We start from the raw sequence: 12,220 nt of genomic DNA, 5'->3' as shown, positions 1-12,220 counted from the left end.
TTATTCACAGGAGGTAGGCCCTAGTGGCTAAGCCAGCATTTATTGCACATCTCTAATTGCCCTCGAAAGGGTGGTGGTCAACTGCCTTCCTGAACCACTGCTGTCATTTGTGTTTGGGTAGACACATAGTACTGTTAGGAAGTAAGCTCCAGCATTTGCACCAGTAATGGGAAGAAACAGCGATACAGTTGCAAATCAGACTGTGTTTAGTTTGGAGGGAGAGATGTAGTGTCCCCATGTGTCTGCTCCCTTTGTCCTTCCACAAGGTTGGGTAATGAAAGATGTTGTTGAAGGAAGCTTGATGCATTGCTGCAATGTATTTTGTATATGGTGCACACTGCTGCCAATGTGAGTCAATGGTGGAGAGAATGAATGTTTAAGTAGTTGATGTCAATCGACTGGGCTGCTACATCCATGATGACGTCAAGCTTTTAGGGTGTTGTTGACGTTGCACTCGTCCGGGCAAGTGATGAGTATTGCATACCTCTCTTGACTTTTGTCATATTGATGATGGATTGGAGAGACAGGTGTGTTACACATCAGCAAATTCCCAGCCTCTAGCCTATTCTTACAGCCATAATGTTCATAGATATTTTTAAATCAAACTGTTCCACGTCTTCTGGCCTAAATATACAGGCACTTCCACTGCACTACGAGTGCAGTCCATAGTATTTAGATGGCTCATCCAATTATGTTTCCAGTAAATGTTTACCCCCAGGATGTTGATAAAGAGAGATTCAGCAATCATAATACAACTGAGTGTCAAGGGGAGATGGTCAGGTTCTGTCTCGCTAAAAATAATCATTAACAGGCTCTTGTGAAGTGTGACTGTTACTTCCCACTAATCAGCCCAAGGATGAATGTTGTCCAAGTTTTCCTGTGTATGCACACTGAATGCTTCTGTATCTAAAGGGTCACAAACACTGAAATCATCAGCAAACATCCCTACTTCTGATCTTTTGGTGGAAGGAAGGTCCTTAAAAAAGGCTCTGAAAATGGTTGGACCTAGAAAATATCCTGATGAACTCTTGAGCAATATCCTGAAGCTGAGATGATTCACCTCCTACAATCAATACCATCTTTATTAATGCCAGGTATTGCTCCAAACAGTGGAGACGGCATTCCCATCTCCAATTCCCATTAATTTTCTTTTTGTTCAGACTCCTAAAGTATACCCTTTGGAAAGACTTGTCTCTTAAAATTGGAACAGCAAAAGAGGGATGGTTTTATGTCTGATACACAATTTTAGGCTTATATATTTAAATTTATCATCCTTTCATTTTTCTATTGATCTTCTAATTAATTTCTCAAAAGCAGATAAAAACAATAACATGATAAGTTCAGAAGCAATTTTTGGACCTTTAGAAGAACCACACGATAATGAAGATGAAACTATGTACCTTATCATCGGGACATGCATACTTTTGTAGTAGAGATGCCATCGCACAAGGGGTAAATGAGGCTGTCAGCCTGTACACAGCAAAGTTCCACAAACAGAAAATAAATGAATAAAAAATGTGAAACTTGAAGGAACTACGGAAGCTAGAAGTCAAAACCAAAAGCTGAATCAGAACTGAAGAAGGGTCACTGGACCTGAAACACCTCCACAGATTCTACCTGACCTACTGAGTTTCTCTAGCTATTTACATTCTTGTTTGTGAATAAAAAAAATGAGTTTTTGATGGTTTTCACTGAGGAAGGAAAGCTGACTAGGACAGTAGAGAAGTAGGAACTGCAGATGTTGGAGAATCTTAGATAACAAGGTGTAGAGTTGGATGAACACAGCAGGCCAAGCAGCGTCAGAGGAGCAGGAAAGCTGGTGTTTCAGGCCTAAACCCCAGGCCTGACCCTGCTTCAGAAAGGGCCTAGGCCCAAAACGTCAGCTTTCCTGCTCCTCTGATGCTGCTTGGCCTGCTGTGTTCATCCAGCTCTACACCTTGTTATCTCTTAGGACAGTAGAGAAATTTGACGCTTCTCTCTAATAAAATTATGTGATCTTTACCATTCCCTTGTGTTAACAAAAGGTGCTTTTGGTTTTGTCTTCCTTCAGAAACATGGCAACACTGTAGCTCTTATTATTTAGTTTGGAGTCATAGTCTACTTTATATGTTCAAATCTCGTAACATTTTCACTCTGAATGTAGCATGGTACCAACCATGACCTGAAGTTTAATGAATACTTATACAGTGATTTAACTCCAAAGAATCAGAAAATGATTCATTCTGAGATTCAATAATTGAATGGTCCATCAACGGAACCAAAACACACTTTTCTCCTGCTCTTCACAGTTGCTAGTAAAAGATGAGATAATATGCTGGTCTACTGGTTCCCATGACTCACTACCAGTTGTATGAATTTTTAATAGATATCAATGCAGACACAGGTGTATATTCCATTATTAATAGGAGTAGGAATTCCTGCTGGTAGTGAAGGCAATTAATTACATTTCACTAGCACGTCAATTTTACAACAGACAATAGACAATAGGTGCAGGAGTAGGCCATTCGGCCCTTCGAGCCAGCACCACCATTCATTATGATCATGGCTGATCATCCACAATCAGTATCCTGTTCCTGCCTTATCCCCATAACCCTTGATTCCACTATCTTTAAGAGCTCTGTCTATCTCTTTCTTGAAAGCATCCAGAGAGTTGGCCTCCACTGCCTTCTGGGGCAGAGCATTCCATATATCCACCACTCTCTGGGTGAAGAAGTTTTTCCTCAACTCTGTTCCAAATGGCCTACCCCTTATTTTTAAACTGTGTCCTCTGGTCCTGGACTCACCCATCAGCGGAAACATGCTTCCTGCCTCCACAGTGTCTAATCCCTTAATAATCTTATACGTCTCAATCAGATCCCCTCTCATCCTTCTAAACTCAAGAGTATACAAGCCCAGTCGCTCCAATCTTTCAACATATGATAGTCCCGCCATTCCGGGAATTGACCTTGTGAACCTACGCTGCACTCTCTCAATAGCAAGAATGTCCTTCCTCAAATTTGGAGACCAAAACTGCACACAATGCTCCAGGTGCGGTCTCACCAGGGGCCTGTACAGCTGCAGAAGGACCTCTTTGCTCCTATACTCAATTCCTCTTGTGATGAAGGCCAGCATGCTATTAGCTTCCTTCACTACCTGCTGTACCTGCATGCTTGCTTTCATTGACAGATGTACAAGAACGCCCAGATCTCGTTGTGCTTCCCCTTTACCTAACTTGACTCCATTTAGATAGTAATCTGCCTTCCTGTTTTTGCCACCAAAGTGGATAACCACACATTTATCCACATTAAACTGAATCTGCCATGCATCCATCCACTCACCTAGCCTGTCCAAGTCACCCTGTATTCTAATAACATCCTCCTCACATTTCACACTGCCACCCAACTTTGTGTCTTCAGCAAATTTGCTAATATTACTTCTAATGCCTTCGTCTGTATCATTAATATATATCATAAACAGCTGCGGTCCCAGCACCGAACCTTGTGGTACCCCACTGGTCACTGCCTGCCATTCCGAAAGGGACCCATTTATCACTCTCTTTGCTTCCTGTCAGCCAGCCAATTTTCAATCCAACTCAGTATTTTGTCCCCAATACCACGTGCCCTAATTTTGTTCACCAATCTTCTATGCAGACTTTATCAAAGGCTTTCTGAAAGTCCAGGTATACTACATCCACTGGCTCTCCCTTATCCATCTTCATAGTTACATCCTCAAAAATTCCAGAAGATTAGTCAAGCACGATTTCCCCTTCATAAATCCATGCTGACTCTGACCTATTCTGTTACTGCTATCCAAATGAGTCGTAATTTCATCTTTTATAATTGACTCCAGCATCTTTCCCACCACTGACGTCAGGGTAACCGGACTGTAATTTCCTGTTTTCTCTCCCCCTCCTTTCTTGAAAAGTGGGACAACATTTGCCACCCTCCAATCCGCAGGAACTGATCCTGAATCTATAGAACCTTGGAAAATAATTACCAACGCGTCCACAATTTCTACAGCCACCTCCTTAAGTACCCTGGGATGCAGACCATCAGGTCCCGGGGACTTATCAGCCTTCAGACCTAACAGTCTATCCAACACCATTTCCTGCCTAATATAAATACCCTTCAGTTCGTCCATTACCCTCGGTCCTTCAGCCACAACTGCATCTGGGAGATTGCTTGTGTCTTCCCTAGTGAAGACAGATCCAAAGTATCTATTCAACTCATCTGCCATTTCCTTGTTCCCCATAATAAATTCACCCGTTTCTGACTTTAAGGGCCCAATTTTAGTCATAACCATTTTTTTTCTTTTCACATACCTAAAGAAGCTTTTACTATCTTCCTTTATATTTTTGGCCAGTTTTCCTTCATAGCTCATTTTTTCTCTGTGTATTGCCTTTTTAGTTATCCGCTGTTGCTCTTTAAAAGCTTCCCAGTCCTCCGGCTTCCCACTCATCTTTGCTGTGTTATACTTCTCTTTTATTTTTATACAGTCCTTAACTTCCCTCGTCAGCCACGGCTGCCCCCGCCTCCCCTTAGGATCTTTCTTCCTCTTTGGATTGAACTGATCCTGCACCTTCTGCATTATATCCAGAAATACCTTCCATTGTTGTTCCACTGCCATCTCTGATAGCGTATTGAACCATTGAACTTTGGCCAGCTCCTCCCTCATAGCTCCAAAGTTCCCTTTGTTCAACTGCAATACTAACACTTCCAATTCTCCCTTCTCCCTCTCAAACTGCAGATTAAAACTTATCATATTATGGTCACTACCTCCTAATGGCTCCTTTACTTTGAGGTCCCTGATCAAATCCAGTTTGTTGCACAACACCAGATCCAGAATTGCCTCCTCCCTGGTAGGCTCCAGTACAAGCTGTTCTAAGAATCCATCTCGGAGGCACTCTACAAACTCCCTTTCTTGGGGTCCAGTACCATCCTGATTCTCCCAGTCTACCCGCATGTTGAAATCTCCCATAACAACTGTAGTGATACCTTTGTGACAGGCTAATTTCAACTCTTGATTCAACCTGCACCCTACCTCCTGACTACTGTTTGGGGGCCTGTAGATAACTCCCATTAGGGTCTTTCTACCCTTAGAATTTCTCAGCTCTATCCATACTGACTCTACATCTCCTGACTCTATGTCCACCCTCGCAAGGGACCGAATATCATTCCTCACCAACAGGGCTACCCCACCCCCTCTGCCCACCAGTCTGTCCTTTCGAAAGCATGTATAGCCTTGAATACTCATTTCCCAGGCCCTGTCCACTTGAAGCCACGTCTCAGTTATCCCCACAACATCATACTTGCCAACTTCCAACTGAGCCTCAAGCTCATCCACCTTACTTCTTATGCTTCGTGCATTCATATATAATATTTTTAATTTGTTTCTCCCCTCACCCTTCCTATCAATCCCTATTTCACTTGGCCATACTGTACGATCCCTTCTTGAGTTTTCTGCTCTGTTGATTCTGTTGTCCTTCTTAACCTCTCTTATTCTCACTTTCCCTTTAACTTCATTCGTAAATTTCCAGTTTGGCCCCTCCCCCCCATTACTTAGTTTAAACACACCTGTGTTGCAGTGGCAAACCTGCCTGCCAGAAAGCTGGTCCCCCGATTATTAAGATGCAAACCGTCCCTCCTGTACAATTTATTCTTACCCCAAAACATACCCCAGTGATCCAAGAATTTAAATTCTTGCTTCGGACACCAGTCCCTCAGCCACATGTTCAGGTCCATTATCTCTCTGTTCCTGCCCTCTCCAGCCCGAGGAACTGCAAGCAAACCAGAGATAACCACCCTGGAAGTCCTGCTTTTCAGCCTTCTTCCGAGTTCTCTGAAGTCCCGCTGTAGAATGCTCCTCCTTTTCTTCCTTCCAATATGAAAAAGGTTTCCAACATTTTCTCCGATGTTGTGGAAGCAGCTAATCATATTGTACAGAATAGGGCACAGGTGTTTCTTTGTTATGATGAGAACACATTAGACTCTTCTACTAACGCACAGGTGCAGCAGCTAGGTCAGTGAAAGATTTTTGAAATGTCAATGAGTTTAGGGCTATGGAGGAGCTCACATAAAAGAGACATTGAGGCCTGGGGTGGGTCAGCCATGATCTTACAGAACGGCAGGGCAGGTTTGACGAGCTGAATGGCTCACTACCTATTTCTTATATTCTTATGTTACCCATTCAGGTAAAGAAAAAGTAGTCACTTCAACCTCAAGAGGCTCAAACTGATCCTCATGCACAATGCTTGCAGACTACAAAATACGGCTCATGACAGTTGTTGCTTTCTTCTTCTCCTTTATTCATTAATGGGATGAAGGCATCGCTAGCCAGGCAGCATTTATCACCCAGGGTCATCCACATTGCTGTGGGCCTGGAGTTACATGTAGGTCAGACCAAGTAACGATGGCAGCTTCCTTCCCTACAGGACATTAGTGAGTCAGATGGGTTTTTCCCTGACAATTGATTCATGGTCATCATTGGATTCTTAATTCCAGACATTTTACTGAATTCAAATTCTACCATCTGCCAGGGTGGGATTCAAACTCAGGTCAGTAGGATGTTATCTGGGTCTCTGGAATAACAGAGCAGCAATAATACCACTAGGCCATCACGTCCTGTGCTTGCATAGACAGCATGCTTGGCAAGGTTTGGGAGCAGATTTCATCAGATTGGTACAATTTTGGAATAGTGAAGTCATTATAGCTGAAAGCACTTGTACAGAGGATGCAAATTTATCTGGAGGCATCTGTTAATGTAAGGAAATTATTTTTTGGGTTGGCGTCTCTTGTAAAAACACAACAAAGAGCTCTCAAGCTGCAAGCTCAATGTTTTCTTCTGCTTCCTTTTCCTGTTTCTGAGCTTTTCATAGTGTTTTAGACATTTCTGCCTTCATAACCTTTATGATGCCTCTTTGCAAGGCAAGATTGTGCAAAATATAACAGATACTTAAAACCACTGAAACTACAGGAGTATTTTGACAAAATTGCTGGTTACATCCAGGTGCCAGAGAAAATTAATAAAGGACTTAATAATTAATAACTTGATGAAAGTCAAATTCTTTGGAATCTGTGTCAATACACTGCAGATTAATGAGAATGTTTTCAGCACTGCTTAAGGAAAATAGAGCTGAATGAACGAAAAAGATTTATTAATTACATGAATGTTAAAAAAAAATGAAAAATGAGAAAACCTACAATTTGCCTTAAAATGGATAGGTATCAAGGAATTTTTTAGAGCCTTGTTTCCCACTGATACAGTCACGTTATTTGGACTATATCATGGATGTTTTACTTAGGTAATAAATAACAAAATAATTATTGGGGTTTTATTTGCTCAGTTATATAGTCATAGAGCTATACAACATGGAAATAGATTCTTCAATCCAATTTATCCAAGCCAACTTTTAGAAGATTATCCAGTTGGCCAGGCAATTGGCTTGCAAGGCAGAGTGATGCTGACCAGTGTGGGTTCAGTGTATGTACCTGTCTAGAACTCTATACAGTTTCTACTTTACCCCACAACTGAAGCATGGCGAACTTCAGGTCAACCAGCCACCAGCCATCTCTCTCTGCTTAGACAGCAGGAATGTGGTGACTTTACTTCCACTGATATTTAGGCAGCAAGCAACAAAATTCTGACATGAAAATCTAGCACAGCTCTGTTTGCTCAATTTTTAGAAATTCCAAAATGCAATAGTTCACTCATTTTCCATAGATTGTAATGGTTAAACATTATTGGCGTATCTGCACGATGTTGTAATCACCCTAGTTTTCCCTATAAATAATATCCACCAAAGTAGCATACTTAAACAGCACTGCATTTAGACTAGAATGGCTAATATTGACTGGAAGGAATGTGTGCTGAAGTTCAGCTAAGCAGTTTTGCAGTGGATGAATTATAAAAAGTGGGGGCAAATTACTGCAGAATCCTTGTCTGCAGATCCATGGAAGAGCAGAAGTCTCTATTTCCAGTGCAAATGTAACATCCAAATGAGTAACTACAATGTCTGTGAATTCAAAGGGCTCAATTTTAAACTCAGTGAGTGAATTGGATTTGGAGAGGGTCAAAATTGGACCCAGAGGCTCTTAAAGTCATAGCAACAATGTTTTATGCCACTATGGTGTCTTCTTCTTCTTCTGGTTTTGATGTGTTGGAGATAGTGACCTCCACACCACTTTGACATTTGCATTATTGGTTTACCTGTTCATTTGTAAGCTGTTGAATATGTGCCACTACCAATTTGACTTAAATTTGTGGTAAGTCCTGCTGGATATAGAATCTTTCCCAAATTTCACTTTTCAGTCAACTCCTGAGCAGACTAATGCAGCTGAAAAGTCATATCCAATGCTTCAAACCTTGAAAGACCAATAGCACTCTGGTGGCTTGATTTGACTACGTCATGAAATATCCCTTCCCCTCCTGGAAAAGGGTCAGGCAAACATCTCGTCCTTTCCCCAATTGCTTTGTTCTTACCTCCAAAGCTAAATGCAAGGAGTTAATGGATTTCTTTTACTAAATATCGTGGCTTATATGTTTGATGGTCCCATTTGTTTCTCCTATTACAACAGCCCACTGCCCTTTTCCACATTCATACAACTCTCACTGATTCTTCCTCCTACCCTCGTCAGTATGTTACCATCACCAAATCCCATTCCTATTCCCTTGGCCCAATACTAATCAAGTCCTGGCCACTCAAACACCTTGGAGTACATTTTTTTTGTCACCGTAAGATATTCTTTCTCCAACAACCCCCGTTTCCCTCATATTTAAAACTGTTGCTATTCATTGCTTCTCTATGCACTTTGAATACACCTCCACCTTCCTCAACTGAATCTCCACTCCTAATTTCATTATTCTCATACATTTTCTTCAAAGAGTTATCATCATCTTTCGCAGTGCTTACCTCTCCCTCTGTTTGAATTCCTTCAGTGATGTCTCCAACGTACCCATACCTCACAGCTTTCCACAGTGAAAGGCTTTCTGACTTAACTGTAACATTGTCTCTTTGTGACTGACTCAACTTCTATGTGGTCTTTGTATAATTGACCATTTCAGGTTGATCCTTTGCCTTTCTCTGCAGTATCTCACACATGCACACATATATTTGCTCATACCTGTTCTAATATGTTTAATGCTTTTCTGCAATTTTTTTTCACTTTGACCCCTGATAGTTATCCTCAACAGGTTCCAGACAATATCACTATCTCATTTCTATTATTTGTCTATATACTTTTCCACTAAGACATTCTGCACATATATGGAGGTCAGTGTCCATAACATACTCATGGTATGTGGCTTTACCCTTCTTTTACATATTTAACTCAAAGATTGTTACAATACTCTAAGCAACTTCTTGGCTGAAATTAAATCATGAGTAAGCCACACATTCTCAAACTTTACATCTGCAAACTTACCCTGTTTCTCTCCTAAAAGAAATTGTATTCCCTTGTCAAACTCTTTGATTGTTCATACTAACTGAGATTGATGCAAGTAACTCATTGCTCTGTTTAACCTGGGTTAAGCCTCAAATTTCAAATTCATCACCGGAGGCAATGTGCCTGTCAAAAATATTGCTGGTTTGTTTACACCATTGTCACTGAATTTGTCATCCATTTGAAAACTCAGCTTCGTCCAAATTCCACGTATTTTTGTCCCTACTTCACTTTACACAAGTGCCAATTTACCCCTTAACTTGGACCTGTCCTACAGGAAGGAGCAGTCATGTAGCTTTGCTGAATGCCACTGGTTCTCCACTCCACAAGGCCATGTTTGAAAACTGGTAGGCAAGCAGGAGGCTGGAAGAACACAGCAGTCCAGGCAACATCTAATTAAGTCTCTAACTAAGTTGGCTGTAAACTGCATTTTTATTTCACCGACTCCCCTATTACCTACTTCCGGCTCTACATTTAAAATCAGTTCCAGACCTACAGGCCACTATGCACCCTTTATTCTTTGGCCCCTGACGGACTGTGTGGGCCCTTCCCACCCACTTTTATCTTTGTCATTACACACACAGCAAGGCTTTCCACAAAACTTCATTGCCCAAAGCCCGCTGAAAGCCTACATCCTTGGGACCACATTGCTAATCATCCAACCTAACTAGTATTAATTTCTAAACACTGAGAGAACTGCAGATGCTGGAACTCAGAAACAAAAACAGAAATTGCAGGAAAAGCTCAGCGGGTCTGGCAGCATCTGTAGTGAGAAATCAGAGTCAACCTTTCAGGTCCAGTGATTTCTGAGGAAAGGGCTGATTTACCCGAAACATTAACTCTGATTTCTGTCCACAGATGCTGCCAGACCCGCTGAGCTTTCCCATCAATTTCTGCTTTTGTAGCATCAATTTCTTCTGTACTCCACTCCATGTGGATGATCTTTGAACGGTTCTTTTCATAATGCTGTCTACAAGTGCAACTGCTTTGGGGGACAAGGAGCCCTTTGTAACTACAGATGGACCACGCCCCTCGCTGAGAAAAAAAAGTCCCATGTTATACAAAAAAAAGCAAAATGCTATCCAGATCAAACCTCTGTTCTGCCCTCAAACTTTCCTCATTTCAAAAACTGGAAAACGATTTGTGGGGGCGATTAATCGGTAATTATTTTCGATCGTCCCCTTTTACATTGTTATTTCTCCCTCATATTTTGCAGGGTAACAACGTGAGACGAAAAGGATGTGCGTGATTACTTGGGGCTATGTGTTGTTTTTTTGCCTGCAGGTTTTATATTTGCATTCGATTAGTTAGTTGACCAGCAGTCCAGCTCAGTTACATCTCCTGAAATCGACAAACACGGTCAACAGCCGCAGATTGCTCCCTGGCAAACAGCAACTACGCCCAGTTCTTGCAGCAAAATCCGCCAAACACAAAGAAGCGAAATGTAAAGGACGGACGGTCTCTGAGTGCGCATGCCTGCACCCTCCTTTCTTTCTCTCCCGTCTTCTTTTTTCGCAAAAAAGAGGTGAATAACTGAGATGCAATCAAACCCAAAAGATTTTTTTAATACAGAGATTTTGAGATTTATTCTCCGACCCCCCCGTCCGATAATTTATTTGTAAAAAGAAATGCGGCTAGATTATGGAAACCTTGACATGCATTTTGGCGAGAGGAGTGGGTGGGACTGGGGATTTCTTCAGAATGAAATCACCGCAATACACTGAAATGCAAACCGCTGGATAACACGGGAACGAATGACCTGCTTTCATCTTGTAATGGAGCGTCGGGCTACTGCTGCTCGGCAGGCAGCGCCTGGATGCGTCCATTCAGACTGAATGCTTCAACACAGAGCGGTCGCTCCCTTAACTAAAACGTAGAGGCATCCCTTTTTTGGGGCGTGTGTGAGGAGGAAAACCTTGCTGGGGCTTTTATTGCACACTCTCCAGCAGCTCGTCTCACTCTCAAAGATACACAGAGAGAGAGATACAGAGCAGCCCCCAGGGGGCCTGCCTGCAAGCCACACTGTCAGCTAGTGCTTACCGTGATCCGCGGGATGTTCTTCTTGCCTTGGTAGGATAACATGTTTCTGATCTCCGGCCGTTTCTAACACAGACCACGGAACGCGAGCAGGAACTCTATCTGGTTGTCGGTCGAGTGAACGATCTGTGAGATCAAGGCGGGGGTGGCGGGGGGGGGGGAGGGAACGGAAGGAGGGAGATGCTTTCTGATGTCTCTCTCTCTGTCTTTTTCTGGCAGTGCTGAAAATGGTGCTTGCTCAGACAGCTCCGCAGCTCAGCCTTGGCACCGCCTCGACCCCGCACCCCACCCCCTTCCTTCAGCAAGATCCCAGACCATCTGCTTGATTAGCATTTCCCAGTTCCCTCCCACCCATCCCTGCGTCCGGCAGCAGCATTAACAGAGCAGGGTGGAGGAAATCCACTCGCCTCCTCCTCCCTTAATACATCGACTGCATCTCTTTAGGCAGGCTTTTGTCGGCAATCATTTCCACTATTCCACAGGGAACACATTCATGTTTTAAAGAGGACATTGACGGCCAATGACAGAATACGTTAGCAAAATAATTCCACCGAAAATATTAATTTACAGCAAGATTAAACATGCAATCCCAATTCAGTAGGGTACCTTTTTAAAACGCGATTCGTCCTAATATTTAAAAGTATATTTTAGACTGTTCGATATTAGATTATTTATTATGCTTATTGTTACATTTTTTTCCAGTCGCTGGCACATAGTCTTTTGACAATCACATTTCAAGGCTTCCCAGTCTAATAAATGAGGAAACA

At 42.3% G+C, this 12,220-nt stretch overlaps 1 protein-coding gene across 2 annotated transcripts in view; it reads right to left on the bottom strand.

Moving 5' to 3' along the window:
• Positions 1–12,220, bottom strand: part of dpysl4 (dihydropyrimidinase like 4) — a 43,137-nt gene that overhangs the window by 28,643 nt on the left and 2,274 nt on the right. The gene's annotated exons all lie outside the window — the stretch shown is intronic.

Source organism: Stegostoma tigrinum, chromosome 20 (assembly GCF_030684315.1).
Source record: "Stegostoma tigrinum isolate sSteTig4 chromosome 20, sSteTig4.hap1, whole genome shotgun sequence".
NCBI classification, from domain to species: Eukaryota; Metazoa; Chordata; class Chondrichthyes; order Orectolobiformes; family Stegostomatidae; genus Stegostoma; species Stegostoma tigrinum.
Note: the sequence above shows the minus strand (reverse complement) of the source record. Positions and strands in the feature narration are given on the sequence as shown.